Genomic DNA, 21967 nt, shown 5'->3' with positions numbered 1-21967 from the left:
CACACCCCGAGCAGTGCAGTTTTCTTCTAACAGGACCACGGGGGTTTCAGGTAAGCAATTACAATCACTGGGGGGGGAGCCTAACATTTTGGGTTGGTTAAAAAAACCACAAAAAAATGACAACTTTGTTGTAAAGGTTGATTTTAAGTGGTACTATCTTGCTGCTGTTCGGTGATCATTTGTTTACAGTCACACAAGGTTGACATACTGTCCCTTTATATAGTTAAATATTAGCAAAAAAAAGAACCTATCGGCATTGGTCCAATTAAATACAAAAATAAATAATAAATGACTAAAGGGGAAATGCATTTTCTTCTGATCCCAAAATTATATAATTAGATATTTTCTGATTGTAGCAATAATATACCTCTAAATCAATAGCATTAGACTATGGTATAGTCAAGTCCCAGAATCCAATAGTTACAGAGCATATTTTCGATTTACTACAATCGTGTAACCCCTTTGTTTTAGACTAGGCCCCCACAAGAGAAGAAAAGACATTAATAGCTATTTTCTTGGCATATGCCAAAAATGAAATGAAAGGCAAATAACCCCATCATTATTCTTCTTGCAAAATCAAGTTAAATTATGCTATCTCTGTCCTGTGTAAAAATGAATATATACCAGAAGGGGTTGCCCAGATACGTTCTTTCTAAGTCTGGTCACCTTTGTTAGACATAATTGTACTGTACCTACAGTATCGCTCTGTTCTAGAAAACATAACACATTGCCCTGATATCACATTTAAATATGTATTAAATAGCAGAGTACCAAGTATCAATTGGGGTATGGGGGCAAATGCAGTTTACTTGAGGTATTACTTTCAAACTCATGAAAGTAACCCAATGACGTCACCGCCCTCTCCTGCCTGGAGAAAGGAGCCGGGAGAAGTGGCAACCTTTGTGTATTTTTTTAATGTTTTAGGTGTAATTTAGTGGACAGATTAGACAGATCAGGAGGCAAAGTATAGACCAGGGAAAGCAGCTTTGTGCTCATTCGAAGAAATGTGGGAATCATTAATGACCATACTTCTGGTTCGGGTAATGCACAATTTCTTTTTCTTTTTTTTTTTCAATTTCACACACTTTCTTCATACCAGGATAGATTTTGAATAAACAATTGATGCAAAAAAGCTTCAGTTAGATTAGGATCCGTCCTTCTTTGGTTTTCTTACTTTGTATTGCCAGAAGCAAATAAATCAGGCACTTAAGACAATGGCATAAGGGGAAATTTGTTGCCCGCGATAAATCTGTGCTACCAAGGGAAACAAATCTCCATCAGTTAAATCAGATTTTGTGGATAACGGGTCCCATACCTGTACACTGGGCTCCTGTGGTGTTAGCTAGTAATACTGGTGTGAATTTAATGTATTATATGTACTTTTTTCTATTATTCTATTTTTTCTGTTATTCTACAAAAAATCTACTGTTCTTGTTTAAGAACAAGAATATATATATGTAGATTTTCTTAACTTTATTTAATTCTCAGCCAGGTGCAGTGCTTACAGTTCTAATGGCAAAGTCCCGGTGACATTTACAATAATCAGAAGATTAAGGTGCTAATTTGTAAACTCATTTATTATATGAAATAGAGCATTGGCCTCTGCATGAAATACTTCCGCCTGTTATATTCATCTAACTAAACAAGATATTCTCCAGATATTCAACTCTGATCTCTCTTCTCTACCCACACAGAGCAATTCAGAAGAAGCAAATGATATAGACGTGTGTAAGGTCCTGATACAGGTATAAAGAGAGCTCAATTAGTTCACCCCAAGTATAATTTAAAAACCAAGAGCCATAATTAGTCATTGTATGTTATAAATAGCCTTTAAATTGTAACTAAGGCAAATCATTCTGTGTTGAAGAATGAAGCAATTGCACTGGTAATAAATGATTCAGTCAATGAATGCATGAGAACAAAATCAGGGTTAATAAAGGTGTTGAATAAAAAAGAATTGCACAATGAAGTTCATTACTACATCTTTAATCAAAGGAACCCTTTCTTTTAAAACTGAGGTAGAACCTGAGAAGAATATTTAAAGAGTAACGTCACACTGGCATTTTATGGCTTTTTAAAGGGGTGGTTCACCTTTATGTTAACTTTTAGTTTGTCTACATCTTTCCAGCTTTCAAATGGGAGTCACTGACCCTAAAAACTGAAAACTATTGCTTTGTGAACTTACAGTTTTATTTTTTAATTATCTTCCTCTCATTAAAACCACTGTATGGTTGCTAGGTTAAACAAAACCCTAGCAACCAGGTAACTGCTAAAATTGCAAACTGGAGAGCTGCTAAACAATAGCTAAAAAATGAAAACCTATGTGGGAATTGTGTTGTTGTAAAAACCCTTTCTGCCATGTACTCCTCTCTGAGAATTTCTTTTTTTATCTTGCAGACTTTTCTCTGGGAAAGTTTCCATAACAAAATACCAGAAAATGTTCTATGTATTTTACTGATTTGGGTTGGTTCCTGCCCTCAGCAGTTAGGTTTAGCGCCCCATCAGGATTGCATGTTGGAGCTTAGCAGTGAGCTAAGGATTGGAGCAATGAAGGGTCCAACCTGAAGTTCCCTACCTAGGTATCAGATATAAGAGATATCAATAAATATATTTGGAGTAACTCCAGAGTACAGGTATGGGATCTGTTATCCAGAATGCTCAGAAACTGGGGTTTTCCGGATAAGGGGTCTGTAATTTGGATCTCCATAACTTAAGTCAACCAGAAAATCATTGAAACAATAATTAAATGCATTAAGATAGTTTTGCATCCAGTAAGGATTAATTATATCTTAGTTGGGATCAAGTACAGGTACTGTTTTATTATTACAGAGAAAAGGGAATCATTTAACCATGAAATAAACCCAATAGGGCTGTTCTGCCCCCAATAAGGGGTAATTATATCTTAGTTGGGATCAAGTACAGGTACTGTTTTATTATTACAGAGAAAAGGGAATCATTTAACCATTAAATAAACCCAATAGGGCTGTTCTGCCCCCAATAAGGGGTAATTATATCTTAGTTGGGATCAAGTACAGGTACTGTTTTATTATTACAGAGAAAAGGGAATCATTTAACCATTAAATAAACCCAATAGGGCTGTTCTGCCCCAATAAGGGGTAATTATATCTTAGTTGGGATCAAGTACAGGTACTGTTTTATTATTACAGAGAAAAGGGAATCATTTAACCATGAAATAAACCCAATAGGGCTGTTCTGCCCCCAATAAGGGGTAATTATATCTTAGTTGGGATCAAGTACAAGGTACTGTTTTATAATTACAGAGAAAAAGTAAATATTTTTTTAAATTTAAATTATTTTCATTAAAATAAAGTCTATAGGAGAGAGAACACCTGTAATTCAGAGTTTTCTGGATACCTGTATTTTTAAATATTTATAAAAGAAAGGGACCACATATACAGTAACTACATATTAAATTTTTCTTAGTTTTACAACTATTCACAAATATAATATATAGGTATATCATAAGCCTCACTACATGTAACAAAGTAAGAGATATAACAGACGCCTCTATTACACAAGCATTGAACTTGAGGACCATTTACTAAACCTCTGATTTTTTTTCTGATTCAGATTTTTAACTAAAAAATGGATTTTTGACATTTTTTTTGTGCGACAATTCAAAAGTTTTTCGCTACTTTTTGACTGATTTTTTTCATTTCATATTTTTTTGTAAATACCAGACATTTGTGGAAATGAGTTTACTCAAATTTTAAAATAAAAAAAATGAGAAATGTTAGAGTTTTAGTAAACTTTTTTTTGCAGGAATTGAATGATTAAATTGTGGGAAATTGCAACTGTTTCTCCTTTCCTCTCCCCTGGAGGAAATGTAGGGCAAACAAATATGACAGCAAGAGTTCCAAAGTCAGAAGCAGCAATGGTGCAGCAAGTCAAGAAAAATGCTTTAAAAAGTATAAAAAAAAAATGCAAGTGAAAATATAAGCAGTTTTCAGATTTTCCTCAAATCATTAAAGAAACTTTTATAAATACTGATCCAATGTTCAGTCCAATATACAATATACAGTTAAATCAATTTCCAGTTCAATTATCTAGGCATGTGTAGGACTTCCAAAATAATCCATGTGACAAATAAAACTCTGGCATATATTCACTCTGATTTGCACGGCCAAACCAAAAAATAACAAAGCAAGAGCCGCAGCTGTCGCACTCCTGCTCACAAGGCAACCCAATTTCTAGCCCACCCTGCACTCAAGGCAGAAATTTGAATTTCTATTTGATATTTTTTCCAGCACCCTGTTTTGTAAAGTATGGCAATATTTTTAAGGTGCATTTACTTATTAGGCACAGTTCTCAGATGTAATTAGTCAGGAGTCTTTCCAGCAATGCAGTATTTTTTCCTAGAATTGAGTTGCCTCTGAATTTGTGCACAGTTCATCAAAACAAACGCTATTGCACAAGCGCATTTTTGGCAGTTGGGGATTGTGTCACTTTTAGTGTGCGTTAAAAGTTTGTGTTAAAAACAGCATTATTGTCCAACCTGGGTCTGCTTGTTGATGCAACCTGTGGTGGGAACTCCAGAATTACAAATAAGGCCTTTTTTTAACTCATAGTGCAGCACTTATTCCCATAATTCCAATGTAATTGTGCCCATACTCCAAGTTGCTCCAGAAGTGTGTACATTTTGAAGCATATCAGGTGCAAGTTGCTTCACTCCTGGAGTGAATGTTTAAAATGGTATTTATATCCAAATCCCTGGGTGTAAGACTTGTGTGCCTATTGACACAGCATGCTAAGGGAATCCTGCATGTTAGGAGGGGTGGAGACACGAGGGGTTCAAGTGGTAAGGGTGTGTTCTCTTTTGCTTTGAACAGAGCGTAGCGTATTAGGGGGTTGGTTTTAGTGCAGAGTCGCAGCTGGACGGGCTCCACTGGGGGGGGGAGCAGATAATAGGGGTATGAAATGTAGGGCATAGGAGGGGTCAGGCCTGGCCACACCTAGAAGTGACAACAGGCCCCTCACGCTTGGATAATGTTGTCTGCAGCCTTCAGGGGCCATTGGAGGTAACAAGAAGCCATTGGATGTAGCATTTACATTAACTTTACACATTACTGAAGTTAAATGATATTTTATATCAATTTGTTAATAAACAAGCTGCAGGATTTTTACCGTGAGTATTATATGTAGTCCTGTATGTTATCTTAATAAAAGGTGGGAGAAGCTTGGCGTAATTGGGTCGGGCACATCAAATTGACACTGCCCCTGTCATAGTGTTTAGCATCATGTGATTTTTCTAAGGTGACTTTGGTAATAAAAACACCTAAGCTGCCATAGCCACAAACCCAGTGATAGAAACGTAACGTCTATAAGTTTATCATCTGGCCACACACATTGATTTCCTTTCACATAATCAAAATGTTAAAAAACGTTTCTGCTGGTATCATATCCATTTCACAATCACACAGAAAGACTGTACATGTGTGCAGCTACATTAATGATCTACCATGACCGCAGCCAGGTACTCTACTTCACAGAACCAGTACGGAAAAGTTGACTAAACTATATTGATTTATGTACACACAGGGAGAGAAAAAAAGTCATAGTTCCTTAAAGAAATGCAGGCAGCCCTACTGTAGGCTCCTTAAGGGACATATTGTAAATGAACCATATGAAGGGGTCTGCAGTTTTTATTAGGTCCTGGTATTGTGGCTGAGTCCTTAATGTTTTATTATGTTGTCCATATGTTTTTGTTGTGCTATTTTTTTTTTAAACTAAAATATCCAGAATCACCTTTCACTTTTGTTGCCTAACTCACGGCATATGGGCATCGGCCTTAAAATGGAAAAAAAAAAGGCCTCGAGGGAACTGCTAAATAATTGACAGTAAGCTTTGGATAAAGAAATGAAGTATGAGGCAGGGTAATGCGCCGGAACAGTTTGAGAAGGTGCAATGGATAGAAGTGCATTGGTTAATTATTAATGGATGTAGATTTGGATATTGTTAACTGATAGATCTGAATTCACTCACAGCTGCTCTTAATACAGGCCCAACAGGCAAAATTAACTAGGATAAGGGGCAAGGAGTTTAAAAAATTTAACATATGCCAATAGCTTGTATTACATTTATTTTATTTCATCCAGGTGCAGGGAATCCAGGGGGACTGTGGAGGAAGGGACAAAGAGAAGGGACCAGAAAAAAAAAGTCTGGAAAAAATAAAACAGGCAGGTTGCTTGTCAATACCTTTTGTACAATACAGAATATGTGAGCTGCACCCACATGGAATGAGGTGACTTTAATAGCGCACTGCATTCCCATGGAAGAAATCTTAATCCATTTTAATAAAGAACAGAACTCATTATGTAAACAAGGTTCAGACCTGGAAACATGCAAAAAGTATTTTCCCCATTTAATGTCCCTGCCGAGTTTGCATGGTAGGGTTCTAATCAGTAAAGCTCTGGTCACCACCAAGGTGGTCCTACTAAACCAGCTGAAGCTGGCCTGCCAGACAATGCAGAACCATGGCTTTGATGCACTGTTTTATAGAGCTGCCTCAAATGGCAAAAACAGACCTTCATGGACAATTTGATTATATAAATAAAATTATTTTATAAGGTCTAGCATGCAATTTATATGGAATTTTCCTAGTGGAGCATGGCGGATATTCCCAAGTGGACAGGGTTAGACTTAACATTAAGTGTCTCAAGCAATGCTTGTCAAACTGTCCAGCTGCCATTGTCTGTATTTTTGGTCATTATCCCATGGAGATTAAAGAGTTAGGAAAGATGGCCAAGCCTTATTGCTTTAAACTCTGCTTTGCTACTGAATGAGCCTATAACATCTGTTCATACGTTTGTCATTGTGAAGTGCATTCTGAAACCCAAGGGGGGAGGTAGCTGTAAGAAACAATCTGGTGTCAATCAGACTGTATATTATCCAATCAGAAGTAATAGAGAAATAGATAAAATATCTTCTTTAAATGTATATGTGTCTGTGAACATGCACACACAAGTGTCTTTTTTTTGTGGTTTCTGCAAAGGTATAATATGTATATCCCAGTAATGAATGCTAAGCTCAGGTAATTAGTAAAGTTAGTAGTTATCAACCTCTCCTCTTATCCACCCAAAAAACGTAAACATTGCCTCTATATTATATATGTTTAAGAACTCTCGTGAATAATGAATGAAACTGGTCCATTTCACTTTGCAGAAAAACTTCCTAACAGCTGAAAAGTTTGCAAAATGGTGAAATTTTGCCAAAGGCATTGGAGTCAATGGTAGGATAAAAGATTGCAGTTAAAGTGTTTTCAGCTCTGTAATAGTGTATACATTGCCCTTGTTATAAAAGCTCATATAAAAAAAGGCTTCCATGTTGCCAATATCTTTCAAACACCCAAACAGCTCCTTAGATAGATGGGGGAGGGCTAGGTTGGGCTCCGATCCAATTGGTTGATGTGAAAGGCAAGGGGCAAATAATAATGACATCAGTGTTTTTACTGCTTTTTGGTCCTAGGGCAAAACGATCAAATTAGCCCAATATTGCCCACAGTAGGTGGAAGATCCACTTGTTTGGTGACCTTGCCAGATGAAAGGATCTCAACATGTACGACCACCTAAAGTTTACAACTCCATATGAAGATGTATAAGTTGTATAAGATGTATAAGTATAAGTAGAATGTAATATCATTCTAAGAAATAGAGGTGAAACAATATATTTTGGCGTTTCTATGGTACTTTGGACAGTTCCCTACATGAGAACAGTAACTATTACTGACAAGGAGAGAAATATGCATAGAGAGAAATCTTTTAAGAAGAGAGAGAAAAGAAGTCTTTGCATTATATAGAAATATATATGCATGCAGGTATTAACTACAGTATAATGGTGTTCCCTGTTATTATCTATTTGCTTTTATTGCACTAACAGTATTTATTCTCTGTCCTCATCTTCATTTCAAGTCAAATAATAAGAAAACAAAGAGTATATACTGGGGTTTTCTTTTTTGGGACAGACAGCCATGCTCACATTTTTATTACCCACAAAGCAATAGTGGCCCCTTAAACTGAGCTTTGCTCTGAGTTCCCCAGAGCCTTGTGAATTTCAAAGCAGAGGAAATTATCTAGAGAGAGGAGAATGTGTAGCTCTAACGTGAAAGTAAAGTGATGAAATGGATGGTATAATAACTTTTATTTGACTGTAATATCCTTAAAACTGCAGAAATTTCTATCTTCATTGGCTTGTAACCAGAGAACCAGTTGTCTCTATTACGTCACTTGCTCACAATATAGGCCACTTACTTTGTTCATACAGTATAGGGATCACAAATATACAGGTTGTTGCCATCAGGAAAAATCATCTGTCTAGATCTAAATTCACATTATAGGGGGATAATTAAAAAAAGAGATTTTAGGGCGAGGCTGTCCAACTCACAGAAACAAGGGACTTAATATAAAGGATATTTGGTTTAGCCTTAATCAATAACATGCTATTCAGTCAAAATAATGCAGTCATAATATGATGCAAGTAGAACAATAATAATGAAAATCTAGCCCAATCTAGACCAACTGCAAATTTTCTTCTGTACATCATAATGAAATGCATGTTTAAAGATGTTTATACACTAGGGTTGTCACCCTTTTCTTCAGGTATTTCCAGCCAAAGAGGTAGGGGGCTGGGCAGAGAGGGGCGGAGTATTGGCATTTTAGGGGTGAAGTTGTGACATTTCAGGGGCCGGCTGGGCCAGGAAGGGACTGCCAGGTTTCAAATAAGGTGAGTTGGCAGGGTTTGGGGGAAAAGAGAGAGGGTTTTGGGGTGCATTGAAGGCTGGCCTTGGCTGGTAATTTTCTGGCTAGGCCAGTGAAATACTGGCTGGGTGGAAACCCTACCATACACTGATGCACCATGTTGGCCAGATCCTATGCTTTAATTCCTGCTGCTGTGATGGTTCGGCTGTCTGCCCAAATGCATGGAACAGAATAAAGGTGGAAATACTGTTTATGGCCCCTGGTATAGTATCAGTGTGTTCTGCCCATAAGTAAACTTCTGTACTTTGTAAGGCTGCAGATATCTACATTGCTGGGTACAAACTGTGGCCCAAACCCTTTAGGCTCCCATGTGTTCAAGGCTCCAAATCAAAGAGCAAACTTTTGGTCTTATTCGGGTGTTTATTCTCCAGATAGTCTTACAAACTCCGCCATCAAAGTTTTGTTCCAGACACTTTTAACCAGCACCCATGTAGTTAAAGTCTAGCAATTACTCCTACAATGAAATTTTTTTAACACCTTTGAAATCTAATTTCTTTAGCAGCGTGTCAGTTTATCAATAAGCGCCTCGGTTTCCATTTATTTTTCTGCTGAACTAATAAGGCAGACATTAAAGGTAGGTGATAGATTTTATTACACTAACTAAATAAATTTATAACAAGCCTTTGAGGGGGGAGGAATCCCCTCTTCCTTGGGTCGCAAGTGATCGAAAACAGATTTTTCATGGTTTCAACTTTGCTCCAGTGGTGTAATAAAAGTCAAAACAATTTAGTGAAAGCATGGAATGGAGAGAACAGAACATTTATTTCATTTTTATGTTGGCTTAACTGGTTTACTAGGGAAAGCTTTGCTTTAAAAAGCTTGTTAGGTAAATAAAGTATTTGCAAAAAGTTTTGTACCATAGACAGTATAACAGGACTGGCACAAGAGCTGCCTGTGCTTTATAATACATTTTAAGAGGCAAATATTTGCCTTCAGATTAAATAGTGAGCCAGATAATTTGTATTGATTTCTTTGTGCCAGTACAAACATTTTAAACGAAAACTAACATCTATAAATGAAAAGGATTACATTTTCTGTTAAACAGTGGGTCAATTAAAAGGGATTAATTTTGTCCTATCCTGTGCATTGCACTGTGCCAGTGAATTTGGCCCTGCCCGCCCTTCTTTTCTTCCAAAATACACATGCTTTCAAGAAACATTTATTTTTTTCTTTCACTCCCCTTATAGCACCCATATACCTTAAAGGAGAAGTAAATCATAAAAAACAATAAGGCTAGAAATGCAGGATTTTATATATTCTGCTTACTTTACCAGCTCAGAAGTGTGGTAGCCCTACAGCATTAATGATCCATACCTTCAAAGTTGCCCACAGGAGCTCCCCATCTTGGGTGTCCTTAAGATGCACAGAAGGGGAAGGGAAACGGAAAAGTAGTGGAATTAACCTAAAGTTACTAAAGTTGGAAATTTACCTACCTGTGAAGTGGTTCCTAACACTGCCTGAAATTAAGAGGTGGGAAAGCAGAGAGTCGTGAGCTACAAACAAACCAATTGGATGCCATATAAACCCAAGGGGGTCTGTAAGTAGATTGGCAATCGGAAAGGGATATCACAACTGGGCACAAAAGGGTGATATAAGTAAAAGTCATCACTGGTGTTAAAAAGCACAAGGGAGTGCACAGTAAGTAGAAGTAATAACAGTATTACACTATTTTTTTCATAAGACCTCATCGCTAAGTCTAAAGCAGAAAAGGGCACTTTGGAGTATTTTATTGAACTTTAGGTGTCTTTAGGACATTTTTTTTGGATCTTTTTTGGCCTGGGTATTAGAAGGTAAACTCGGGGATCAATGGAAATAATCAAAGCATTAGAAGCCTATTATATATTCTATATATGTAGTCTATTGTTAGTCGGTCCCCAAGCTCAGGTAAGTGACAGCAATATGGCCAGTAAATCAGTAGAAATAAAGATGGGGAGCTATTGGGGGCATCTTCAGAGACAAAGATCTTCCCTGCTAATGGACTGTAGTAGTAGTAGACTGGCACAAAACCCTAGAACATAAGAGGACTTGATTACAGTTCCCCGAGGCTCAAGTGTAAGAGTGCTAAGGGGTGCAAGGGCACACTCCATAGTGCTCACTCAACAAGGACTTGCACATTGAGGAAAAATCCAGTCTGCTCCTCACGCCAGAGTGAGGCACTGTGGACCCCTGACCCATTGCTGGTGGTTAGGACATCATTCATCATTCTGCTTTGCAAATGACCCCTATAGTGTAGCATTTCTGGCATAATGGTTTTTATGCTTTAATTCTCCCTGACACCTTAATAAAATACATGTCTATGCCAACAAAATATTTTAGCAGCACTTACTTGTTTGACTAACGTACAATACTTAGAAAGTCAGGTTGCTGCCTGCTTGTATATGGGAATATAGTCAGCAACCTGACTTTCTAAGTATTGTACATTAGTCAAACAAGTAAGTGCTGCTAAAATATTTCATTCAAAACCAAAAAAATCATCTCTAGAAAAACAAGGCCTTGGGGATGTTATAGATATGTGTTTTTATAAGGTGTCTGTGCCCTTTAAAATGTGATATAGTGTGTGCTGGCTTGGTTTCTTTCATTCGTCTTGTATCTAATGAAATGAAATTTCTACCCTTGTTATGATGTCAGGTCTCTGTGGCAGTTATTGGTTGCAGCCTCTGCACCCCCTGAAGTTATGACCCCCTGGTTTCACACTTTATAGCAGATACCCTATGGTATATATTGTTTGTTAATATATTAGACAGCTTGATCACTTTGTATTTAAAGGTGTATGACTTACATAGGAACGCTAGAGCTTAGGTTGATTAAGAACTTCACTACAGTATAATTAGCAAACTATAATATTCTCTCTTCCAGCCCTTGGGCACTGATATCAAGGGGCACATTCATTAAAGTATGACAGGTCGGATTACAAAACATTCGTATTTTTTCTAAAGTTTACAACCTTTGCTTATTTTCTACAATATTTTCATTAATTTGTGTGACTTTTTTGTACTTTGCAAAATTTGTGTGTCAATTTGTGCAACGAAATCGTATTGTCACAATGAGTACAAAAGTTTCGGATTCATTCAAGCTTCAGTATCGTGACATTCCTTGGGCCGGGTTGGAGCTGCAGAGTGCCATTGTGCCCTATGAGAGACTTTCCTTGGGCCAGGTTGGAGCTGCAGCGTTCCATTGAGCCCTATGGGAGACTTTCCTTGGGCCAGGTTGGAGCTGCAGTGTGCCATTGAGCCCTATGGGAGACTTTCCTTGGGCCGGGTTGGAGCTGCAGAGTGCCATTGAGCCCTATGGGAGACTTTCCTTGGGCCGGGTTGGAGCTGCAGAGTGCCATTGAGCCCTATGGGAGACTTTCCTTGGGCCAGGTTGGAGCTGCAGAGTGCCATTGAGCCCTATGGGAGACTTTCCTTGGGCCGGGTTGGAGCTGCAGAGTGCCATTGAGCCCTATGGGAGACTTTCTTTGGGCCGGGTTGGAACTGCAGAGTGCCATTGAGCCCTATGGGAGACTTTCCTTGGGCCAGGTTGGAGCTGCAGAGTGCCATTGAGTCCTATGGGAGGCTTCCAAAATCATGCACTGAAGGTTCAAAGTAAGAAAGAAAGTTCAGAAGGGTTTTCCCGCCGTTTACAATCGTACGGATAAGATAATTTTATGACTTTGGGATCGCCAATCGGAAACCATAGTTTCAATATGAAAATTTCGGATCATAAGTACGGATCGTAAGTACGAAATGTTCGTATTCAAACAAACGGAATTTTCGTGACTTTTGCAATCACCAGAAATGATCGGATTTCGTGATTCGGATTTGTACTTTAATGAATGTGTCCCTAAATGTGTGCTAGAAATATGTACCACCTTCTGTATAACACTGTCTGTCCATTATTAGAGCATTCTGATTGCAAAAATGTCTAAAAGCTCTAATTCCTTCACTTGTTATTTATGACTAATCCACATGCAAAATCAATTCTAATAAAGTCTATAAATGAATGCACAATGGGATGCCATGAGTTTAATGTAACTAACCCAGATTATGATTTTATATAATGACTTTGTGAATCGGTAACATACTTCTCGCCATCTGTTTGACCTGCCTTCTTTATTTGTCCTCTCAGTTGGCAGGGTCTCCCCGTATCTGGCAAATGCGGTGTCAGATGCTGCTCTAATCGCTTAATGTGCCGTGGAGGAACCATCATAACATTTTGCAACTGGCCCGATGAATACTGTGAATAAATGGGCATATCTCATTAAGCATACTGTTACCAGATGGACGCCCTTTCGTGGCATATCACATATAAAGCTGGCACATCAGACCGGAGAATATAACACACACTTCCAACTTCTAACAGGGCTTGCCAACTCTCTCACATGTCATTAAAAAAAAAAATTTAAACATGACCAATGGCAAAAAATTCAGTCTCTGCAGCAGCTATTTTGAAAGCAAATGATATTGCACAGAATGCTGTAATCTATGCAGAACATAATAGAATCCCTGTGATAATTAAACTGTTCTTCTTCTCATCCATCTTTGTTCCTAGATTCTACCTCCCTCTTCAATCACATTAAAAGTGACATTATGTATGTCCAAGTCGATATTTGTGGGTAATTCCACAGGAGTTTTCATTAGTAAAATTGTATAGCTGGGATTATTTAAAGCTTTCACCAACACACACACACACACATATATATATTTTATATTGTATTTTCTGGATTTTTTTTTCAAACCCTCCTGTAGATTTTAAACATGCCTGCTTCCCATAGACAGTCTGTGCAGCCCACTCAGTGAAAACAATGAGCTTAATCACTTTCCATAGATGATTTATTTCCATTCATAATGTTGCCAGTCACAGCAGAAATTTTTTTTTAAAAAGTCTAAAATTGCATTTGCACGTCTGTGTGAAAAATTAGCATTCAGTAATGGTGTGACCTTGTGGTTTGTGGTAACTGCAGCTTAGTGAGGGAACAAAAGGAAAGAGAGAGTTACGTATCTCTTTTCAATTCACCATAGAAAATGAATACTAACTGCACTCCTCCCCTGGCTTTAGAATTAATGTCTTTCTTTGTAGCTCTCCAAAGGATTCTATCGATATCCACGTGGAAATGAAATGCTCATATTTTGCCCGGCCCGTGAAATCGCCTCTGTTTTGATGTGACACAAGCGTGTTTAATTTTAAAGTAAGTTAGGAAAGCCAAGAACATAATTCAGCATTAACATGACACTGTAAGGCTCACACAGAGGGGGGTTTGAACAAAAATATAAATTTAAGTTGAAGGAGAAGGAAAGGTAAAAACTCAGTAAGCTTTATCAGAAAGGTCTATGTAAATACAGCCATAAGCACTCACAGAAATGCTGCACTGAGTTCTCTGTCAAAAGAAACATGATTTGTTGTCTCTTTGTTTTCCTGTGCCAGAGACACGCAGCTCTCTCCTCTCTCCTGCTCCCCCCTCTCCTCTCTCCCCCCTCCCTCAAGAATGCTAAGAACTCCCTCCCCACCCCCCCTTAGGAATGTGGATCTGAGCCAATCAGCAGGAAGCTTCCTCATAGTCTTACTAACTGAGCATGTACACAGGTCTTGGTCTTGCTGCAGGAGCGAGGCATTATGGGAACTTTCTTTACAGAGCTCAGTGGTTTTTTTTCCTATGAGGCTTCTGATCATTTAAACGGGAGAAATATGGGGAGACTTAAGGGCACTATTGAGACAACTGAAGGTATGCCTGCAGCTTGAGATTAACTCTTTATTAGCCTTTCCTTTGTTGTGCATTCTTATAGGGGAGGTTCACCATTACATTAACTTTAAATATATTCTAGATTGTCCTATTGTTTACTTTTACTCCTTACCTTTCCATTCAGTCATCTAACAATTCATGTTTCAGCTTCTTTTCAAACCACTGCATGGTTGAGGTAAACTAGACCGTAGCAACAAGATACTTGCTAAAATTCCAAACTGGAAAGATGATGAACAAGAAGCTCAGAATATAACGCTCTACATCAGAGTAAAAGTTAATTTAAAGGTGAAAACCCCTTTAAAGGAGAAGAAAAGCTACTGAGGCATTTTATTGCCAATAGATCAGTCACAATAGTGCAATCTAGAACACTGTAGAATGCTTTATCTATATCTGAGTAAACAGCCCTCTCTCTGTTTAAGATGACAGCTACCATTTTAGCTTGGTCTGACTTCACTTCTGTGTCTAACATTGCTCATGGAACAGCTTTCAGCTCAGATTACAACAGAGAGGGGAGGGGAGAGTAAGAGAATGGAGGGGGAGAGAGGAGCAAATTGAGCCAGCTTGAAGAATTTTGCTAAGAGAAGGAAGTCTGACCCAGAAGATCATGTATACAGAATAGAAATAAATAAATGTGGTGTTTCTTTTCACTGAGGTCTCAGAGCAGCAGTTCTGTAAGTTCTATGAGTGCTTATGGCTGTATTTACATAGACCTTTCGGATTTTACCTTTCCTTCTCTTTTAAGATGGGATTTGTGATACACTATCATTCCTCTGAACATTTGAAGAATGGAAATTGTTTAACAACTGGAAAGTGGATCAGAATCCAGAACAGAAGAAAAGTGAATAAGACAAAACAATATATATTATATATATAACTTTAACAACATTTCTTTGGCAGTTGACATGAGTGCAGCAAATGAAAGCTCAAAAAATAGAAAATATAAGCTGCCTAGATAGAAAATGATTGCAATTCAAAAGATGCATAATTATAATATACTTTATTCCTTTCTTCTGTCCTATAGATGGTTTAATAACCTAAGATGGTTTAATAGAAAGTAATATGTTTGTTTCCCTTTAAGGGAAATTACTGGCAGTATTTTCAAACCCTATGAATTTGAAGTATGGGGGGAAAAATGACAATTTGACAAATGGCATGATGACAATGACAAGGCAGCCATCTGTGCTGATTGTTTCATTGTGGGCTTTGAAATCTGTATTTTGTGTAGCCAAAGTCTCCCATTCTGTGAAAAAGAATAGAGGATGAGTATATACAGTACCTGCCAGATCTCAGTGTTATTTCTATGGGACAGGACAGATGCGCCAATTCTCTTTTCTGGCATATGGGGAGCAATAGATAGCTGACACACCTTCACTGCCAGAACTAGTACAGTAAAGCAAACAGTAAGGACTATATCAACCCAGGTTTATGAAAGAATAAAAAATATGCACTTATTTTGCAGTTAGATTTTGGGATTAGAAGAAATGGTTAGAAGAAATGGTTCAAACTTTACTTGACTTTTATTTTTGTTGGGGGATATGTTTACTGCTGCTATTGGCTGGGGCTGTTATAAAACTGAGATGGGGAGGAGTTCCCTTTCATGATTAAGCATGCCCTGGGGGAACCTAGGAGTTTCTTGTAGGCCTGGAATTTTAGGTTGGTCCTGTATTCTATAAAGTGGAGTGGATCCCAAGGTTCAGTCTACAGTCAGTCTTGAGTAGGAGACCTCAGTAGTTGGAAGAATAAAACTATGGAGGGTAAGCTGGTGTGAGGGATAGCTTCTGTTATTGCTCGGTCTATGAGTGATAGTACAAGGGTAGTAAAAGGAACAAGCCAAATATTACACAGCCACAGAACAAGCACTAATGTAACCCCTTTTTGGCAGTAATACAGCCAAGTCCAGCTACAATGGATTAGAGCATGGGGTACATAGCCTTCGCTATGTGGAAGAGTTACATAGTTACATAGGGTTGAAAAAAGACCAGAGTCCATCAAGTTCAACCCATCCAAGTAAACCCAGCACACACAAACCTATACTTACCAATCTATACACTCACATACATAAACTATATATACAACCACTAGTACTAACTGTAGATATTAGTATCACAATAGCCTTGGATATTCTGCTTGTTCAAAAACTTATCCAGGCCCCTCTTAAAGGCATTAAAGTTATTATGGTTGGTGTTGTTAAACTACAACTCCCACTGCCAGATGTAACACACGACCACAATTTATTTGATGCAACCAATTCACCAATGCCAAAATGTGGAATATCGCGCCGAATCCATGCCTGGCGAAAAATTTTGCTCATTGCTAACAATATGTAAATAGAAAAATAGATACATAGGCTTCTGCCTCATAATATTGCAATAAGAAAGAGTAGGGTTTAAAGCTATAGGAGCATATTAAGCCTATAGGTCCCAACATTAACTTCCCCTGTGAATAACTGGCAGTTTACATTTTAAATGTATTATTTTAAAGTCCATATTTCCTCCTTAGATTTTGACAAATACAGTATATCATGGTTTACATAAGCAAACAGAGTTTTTTATTAGGGTGTTCACTTTTGGAAGCTGGGAAGAAGAACTAGATTGTATATTTAGCTGATTTAGGAATGAATGATAACCTAGTTAGCAGAGAATCTCCATCTCAATGCAAAGGGTTAGGAATTAAGCATTGTGTGCACCCATAGCATAGAGACTTGTGTATGGAGACTCAAGGTAGTGTAGAATCCTTTGGAGTTCAAATTAGCCTGGTTGAGTTCTGGGCGGCATTATGACATCTTGAAGGAATTGTGGGATCCACACCAAGCCTGTTACAATGAATGTATTTTAATCTAGAAACTAGTTAAAGACTTGTGGAGAAGAAACAGGCTGATCCCTATCTCCAACATACAGTTATTGGTCCTGTGCCACCCATTGTATTCTGGACTTTGCCATGGGGATGGAAATATTCTGTTACATGTGCTACAGTCTAAAATGAATTATTTAGCCTAAACATGACATTTGAAAAGTTTATGTGTGTGGAGAACTGATGCTATTAGCGAGGTTCCACTCTGTCTAGTCATATTTCCCTGAACACTGCTGCTTGTCCTGGAAACTCATCATTTACTGTAGCATTTTCTGGCAAATGAAACATTTCATTGCAAACGTTAATCTAAAATACCCATCTGACATCAGCCTGAATACTACTGTGATTTTATTTTACTTTTAAATTAAGTTTTATTGTTTTGGAGCCAGGAGCTGGTAACCTTCTGTAGCTAAACTTGTAGAAGAGATGGACACATTAGGGGGATGTCTGCCCAAATAATGAAAAAAAAATGAATTCTTTAAATCTACTGTGAGGGCTCATCTGAGAGAGAGGGTCATAAATGTAATGATGTTTGGCCTGGGATCAACTAAATTAAGGCAATACAGCCATTCGTATGCACTTGCATTCAATTTGTGTCAACACATACTCAACCATGCTCCTTTTAATGCATTGGCTGCAATTGCATCAAGCACATTGCCCCCTAGAGGCTGCAGTGGTGCTGGAATTATGGGTAATGCTGCATTGTGGGCAAAGAACATGGTGACTTGCACTTAACCCCAACACCAAGCAGTAACAATTACTACATACAGGACTTGCATCTTGCTTTGTCTGTTCCATTTAGACTGATTAGATTAATTGGACCTTTCCCAGGCTTTGTCTGTCTGGCCATATCTGTCTGACATTGGTGAGCTTTCTGTACATCTTGATGGGGAAGGGTCTGTGTGTGATGTTAAAAGGTGTCAAGCTCATTTACAGAATTATGGAGTGAGATGTTATTTGACCTTTAATTGTTTCATTTTAATTTGCTGGCCACATTCCATGGAAACAAAATCTTTTCTCAAGAAAATGGCAATGCCTGTAGCCCTGTGTGTGCCGTATGGGTGAAACAATGGGTCTGTGCTGGGGGCTGCTATTCTTTCTGTCAGATTGAGAAGGGCAGCTGATGGCTAACACCTCCGTTTATTGCGTTGCAACAGGAAAGCGCTTTCTGCCACCAGCCATTATAGGCTCCCTGTGGATGGGATGACGTCGCTTGCGGAGGGATAATGCGTACCACACCTGCCTCATAGCTTTCTGCTTATCAGAAACTTTAGTGCTTTCATTAGAAGCCCACTATATGTCAGCCTTGCAATATATTTAGCGAATAAATGCAAAGCATGCAAAGCATTTTACATGAAAAAATACCACATATTTATTGTTCCATCATTATGCCATTGATATCGACGCGTTTCGATCCACCTGGGACCATCGTCAGGATGTCAACATCCATTTTCTTTAACTAAGGGATTTTGCAAATACACGGAAACCATAACCATTCCAAACTGGACATGTCTCTTGTTCCTGTAGGGTATGTTGCACTGCCTTATGGCTAATTCCTATTAGCACTGTCCCATAATCCAGTCGAGCAAGAGGATTTTATCCTTGCATAAAATATTGTGCTGTAAGCACTTGAGAATGCACATCCAGTGAATTTATGAGGACTCTGCTTATATTGTTCTGCCTGCAGGGTCAAAGTCATACTGAAATTTTATAGCAGATTTTAAAGAACACGCTTTGCTGTAATAAATCTTCAAAATGAGTCAGATTTTATTTCCAGATTTTCCCCCATCTTTCATAAAATGCGAATTTTCCTTTTGTTTTTATATAACCATTGCAAAATAAACCTGTGCCGCAATGTAAAATCGGTCACCTGGACGAATCTGAAACAAAAGTTTGATCTTATACTATGGATTTGCCATTTTATGTTGACAGCGAATATTCTTCTGTAATTTAATTGGAGGGAGATTTTCGCAGCTCTGCTTTCCCTATTTCAGTTTCTCAAGGGAAATAATATGTGTAAAATGATTCATCTTCCGAAAGAAGAAAAAAAAATCAACCATTTCGGCTTCTACAAATCATTTATGATGTGAGTGCTGTTATTAGACGACATTGGAGACTGTTATTAATACCAGCTTGTTCTCTGAGAGATTCCCTGTAATTGCTTAGCTTGCAGCCAATAGCTTGGCTTGCAGTCTCATTGTTCATTTTCTAGTCCTTACCACTAGTAACAAGTCGCTCATGCAAATGATGATTTAGGTATTCATCCTTTCTGTATCATAAATCCAAGAATTTCTTATGTACGAGCTCTCAAAGTGTTGATTGTGAATATGTGCTTATTGAGTATTACTTGGTTTTTAAATGAGCCCAGTCATCTGTCTTGTGACGGGCTACCTGTAGCTGGCAGACACCCATTACAGGAAAAGATATAGGAACGGCCATAGCAATGGGATGAACCAGGGCAGTTTTTATTAAACAACTTCTCCAAGTTAAACACCGGCAAAAAAGGGTTACAGGCAGGTTGCTGGACACCAAGTTGATCAGTTGTACAAAATAATACTTCAGAGGATCTTTGCCATTTCTCTCATGCAGACACACACACACACACACACACACACAGCATTCCTCTCACAAAGCCTTCAGGACCCTTGTCATGTGGAAATGAACTGGCAGAGAGGCATTAGCCATTGAGGGGCCTCCTACAGCAATAAAGCCTTACCCTTACTTCTCTCTGGTGTCCTACATACAGTGTTCAACCTACTCCTGAATGCTCTGATTCCCTAACTGGCGCACAATCGTCCAGGGTCTACCACAGCCAACAGACTGTTCTTGCTGGCTAACCTGGCTATCTCTCACTCCTAGAGTGAGCTGATACCAAACTACTAACTCACTTCCTAGCCTTGAAGGATACAGTCTCCCATCTGGCCCTTACGGCCATAACAGAAAGTTCCTAGCTCCTTCACTTCTTATATAGATACCTGAAGGGGAATGCCCCCTACAGGCCAACCTTAAGGCTTGATGCCACCTGCTGGACAAACTAAATGTAGTCTATTTACACTTTGAAATAAACTTATTTCACCTCCTTACAATCACAACTAACCACAACTAAAGGACAGACATGTTCCCCAAATGACAGTTCTAGACATTTACCGGTAGATATTAATTATGAATCTAATCTATGAACAAGCAAAATGATTCTAAAAGTCCAATATTTCATGCAATATAGGGGAAATGTCATTTTAAAATTGTAAAAAGAGTTGTAGGCAGGCCTAAGCAGGGAGGCCATTGGCTCCTCTATATATATACACCTTATAAATCTATTGGAAAATGTCTAATAGGATTAGATGATAATGTTTTCCCCTCATATTGGATCTGGTCCTTGTTGGCTAATAGAGTACTGCCTTTCCTAAACCCTCTCTCCTTGAGTAGAGCACTACATAAACCTGTAGGCTAGGTGTCATGATAGGAAAGAGAATGAAACAAAGTGTACCCTTATTCTGCAATTAAATTGATGGAGAATATTAAACCAAATTTAACAAATCGCTTTACAAGACAAGTGATACAAGCTTGTGTCTACTCATGCTATTGATTCCTGTATGCTTTATCCCCCTCACATTTGTCACATTTGTCATTTGCCTGACACATGAGAGTCCTTGTTCCTGGAGCCAACAGCAGAGGGGTTTGTCTATAATTCCATAGTGACCTTCTGGTGGACATACTTATAACATGTGATATAGTTGGAATCCTTATGTTTAATGTTTTATTTAACCGGATAAGTAGTCTCAGTTTAGGAAACAACATTCTATTAATGTTGGCAAATATTGCAGAATGGAGCATAAATCAACGTAGTTCAAAGAGTAGTTCAATTGTTGCTTATAATGACCAGAAGGCTTGGTTCTTGGCCCAATGGAAGAGAGGAAGCTACTATAAAAATATGTGTGCCTTACTGTCTCCACACCCTTTAGCACATTTTCCTATAAAACCTGTGATGTTGTAAGAGGAAGAAAAATACAGCTAAAGTATTCTGTACAGACGGAAAGAATATTTGCATATCAGAAACTTTATAATACTTAACAACAATATAAAATAAATTCTGTAGATTATTTTTGCATACCAAATACAGTGCTAAAGACATAAACATTTTCAGATTGAGAAAGACTCTATTGTGGGTATGCAAAGAAACATTCCTTTCTGTTTCACTATAAACATCCTGCATTACAGTTAAACGGAGGTGGTAAAAGCTACCGCATTACTCTCCTATGAGTTTAGTAACCCCACCTAAACCCCCTCCTTAAGGTTATCTTTTATAGTGACAGTTCTGCATTGTGGTTATGTTTTATTTAGCATGTGATTCTTCCTGGTATTAAATGAAATGAGCAGTACTGAATGTTAACCACAAAGTCCAGCAAAGGTGCCTCCCTTTTCTAACAACTACACAGAAATGTCAGATTCTTTGTAACTGTTAGAAAAGAGAGGTATTTTTGCACTGTTTTGCGTGTGAGGGTCTTTTAGGTAAGTAAGTTAGTGAATAAGCCCAAAGTGAGGGTGAGTAATGTATATGCATAGCACCTTGTGCCAGATTAAAATCTATGGGTAAGTATAGCACTCTGCTGCATCTCAGGCCTGC

This window comes from Xenopus tropicalis, chromosome 1 (assembly GCF_000004195.4).
Source record: "Xenopus tropicalis strain Nigerian chromosome 1, UCB_Xtro_10.0, whole genome shotgun sequence".
NCBI lineage: Eukaryota > Metazoa > Chordata > Amphibia > Anura > Pipidae > Xenopus > Xenopus tropicalis.
This window is presented reverse-complemented; position numbering follows the sequence as displayed.